Source organism: Etheostoma spectabile, chromosome 20 (assembly GCF_008692095.1).
Source record: "Etheostoma spectabile isolate EspeVRDwgs_2016 chromosome 20, UIUC_Espe_1.0, whole genome shotgun sequence".
Classification (NCBI taxonomy): Eukaryota; Metazoa; Chordata; class Actinopteri; order Perciformes; family Percidae; genus Etheostoma; species Etheostoma spectabile.
The window spans coordinates 7,008,550-7,011,313 of record NC_045752.1 but is presented as its reverse complement, the minus strand read 5'-3'; the positions used below and the strand labels follow the sequence as shown (position 1 = coordinate 7,011,313).

The window sequence follows — 2,764 nt, the reverse complement described above, 5'->3', positions numbered from 1 at the left end:
AAATAGAGGTCAGATTGGCGACATGGTGAAGCGTCACTAATGGAAGAAAGAGATGGATGCCTTATGATAATGAGGGGGAAATAAAGCAGAACCATGACCTTGCAGTGCGATATGAACGCACAGACACAACGCAGCTATGTGTAGCTCTGTGACTGAACAATACTTCCTACAGGACAAAGTACAATAGACAAATAGTTTAATATTTTCCCTATAATTACATAAATGCAAGGTCGCAGAGAGTAATATTGGAAATGTTAATGAGTATATCAACGCAAAAATAGGATATCCAGTGTATTGTCAGCCTACTTGCAATTGTTTTTTTTTAATTATGTTTCTTAATAATTATGTCTAAGTTACAGCCTATGACTGCACATGATAAAGAAACTGAGTCCTCACTCTATTCGATCACACCCTAACAGGGGTTACTTATTTTGTTTTCTCCATCTCCTCTTTAGCTTGTTGAAGGCTGAGACGTGAGTGCTGACCTCCTCCCCTCCTCCTCCTCCTCCTCCCACCCCTCCGCCACTTTCTCCCCATGGTCTCATTTCCCTTTCTTCTCCTCCTCCATCGTCTCGGTGGCTGTGTCTGCATCTCTTTTATGGCCGTTCATTTGCATCCCAGGAGGGGCTAAAAGGCGTCCCCCAGAGACGCGCAGATAAGGGTCACAGGAGATCCCCTCGAGGCAGCGTGTTCGCCACGCACCCTCAATGCAGACACGACACGTGCCGTCGACCCCCCCCTCCCTCTCGACACCAGCACAACGCGCGCGCGCGCGCACGCACGCACGCACACACACACACACACACAGGCCTACACGAGTCTTCTCTTCCCTGCACTTCAGCCGCCCGCAAAAAAAGAAGTGATGTTCGCCGTTACCCTCTCAGTAGTAGCCTACATCAGCCCAATAACTTGCCTTTTATAATAATTATTCACTGTTACATTCGGTCATGAAATTATTAAGGCCCCTGTGTAGGCTCTATGTGTAGCCTACAACTCCATCAGTTTCATCACAATTTTGTACTTAATCCACCTTTTGGCAAGGAACGTCATCTTCTACAGCATGCACAATTACGAGTCAATAAAAGTAATTATTTTAATAATTCACCGAGGCTATATGCTACTGTGTAGATTTAAAGCACGGATTGGATTTCATACAGTTAATACAGGCCTACCTATATTATGTTAACTGCTTGCAAACTGTAAAACCTAAAACGAGAAAGCTTCAGACTGTTGTCGATAGTAAGTTCTTGTATAAAAAAAATACTTAATTTGGGGAGGTGGTTCACTTTGATATTTGATTTTGATTGTTTTTATGTCTCAGGTAAATCCGAAATTTAGTAAATAGCATGCATGTTCAGCTGTTGGCTGTTTCTATAGGCTAATTCGTGCACTTAGAGGCCAAAAGGACCATCAAATTGCAGGCACATATAACCACATATTTTAGCTCTGATTAATTACGTTTTTATATTTAAAAAAAATGTTCAACCGTTTATATTGTTGGTGATAATAGGCAAGGCAGAGTTTAGTGTAATTACAAAACAAATAGCAATACATACTACTCGACGAATGTGCAGGCCTTAAAGCTTGGACCCTCGGTTGAAGAGCTTGTCCTCTAGTCAGGACAGAAAATGAAGAGCAGTAAATAAAGCTGTGTCTCCCTCTTGTGGGCGCTACGTTCAATACAACCACACGGACAAGGGAGAGAAAATGGCGGATTGCAGATAATTTCAGTCAGTCAATACACACAGGTAAACAAGATAAGATTTAAACATTTTCCCTGGCATCACATTTTCACAATTAAAAAAAAATTGCTAGAGCCTAGATATTAACGTAAAAATACATAGTCCCTTTTGCAAAAATATGTTAAACTTCAGAGGTGGTGTACTACCACAAAACATTACAAGTAGGCTACAGCATGGGAAAAACAGGTTAGCAATTTGGGATACCCAAACATGTATTATGTTCCGCTTGCTTAAAAGGAAAAGGACACAACACAAGTAGTCAGGTTCAACAGGCCACCCATGTGACTAAAGAAAGAAAAAGCTAATGAGAAAAACCCACACACCTCTTTGTGGAGCATCTTTATTATGCCACAAATGAAAGCCAGTAGTTCTGAAAGAGGACCTTGCAATTTATTTTTTTCTTCCCAACAAGGGCATTCTCAAAAGGGTGGAAGCGGATTGTGATATTATAGTGTGTATTGTTGGCTGAACAGTCAGAAATGGAGTGTGGAGGACAAAGTGGGTTTGGAAAATAGAGGTAAGAAATGCAGGTGAAAATGGGTTGGGGAGTGGAGGGGTGGAGTATGAAGGTTGGCAGAAAAACATTCATTCGTATACCCATCTGGGAAAAGATAAAGATTAAAAGGAATGCACAGACACGCTGCATGACAAAATTGCGGAACACAGTCAAACAAGGGGAATGCACACCAGTTCTGCTTAATATACCACATTTATTACTTTTGAACTGATTAATAGAAAGAGTGGGGGCAAGGCCACTCGCATCACTGTTTTTAGAAAATGGAGGAAAGTGAAAACAAAAAAAAACAAAAGCAGCCCATAGCAACGATGAATTTGTCCAAGAGAAAGAAAAGGAGGGTAAATAAAGTCCAATGAAGACTGGTAACAGAGGGCCCCAATTTTTTTAGACCATAAAATTATACACTCAGCAAGGCTCAACATAACATTTCTTCTGCTTTCAAACTCTTGACCACCCCTCCCTACTCTTCTGCTCCAGATCCTCCGTACTCTACCTTTCCCACACA

The 2,764-nt window shown here is 41.4% G+C and overlaps 1 protein-coding gene across 1 annotated transcript in view; it reads right to left on the bottom strand.

Moving 5' to 3' along the window:
• Positions 1 to 1,752: 1,752 nt before the first annotated feature.
• Positions 1,753 to 2,764, bottom strand: part of ythdf2 (YTH N6-methyladenosine RNA binding protein F2) — a 9,110-nt gene continuing 8,098 nt past the window's right edge. The window contains exon 6 of the mRNA XM_032499849.1: positions 1,753 to 2,764. This exon is cut by the window's right edge and continues 717 nt beyond it. The gene's annotated coding sequence lies outside the window, so the exon portion shown is untranslated.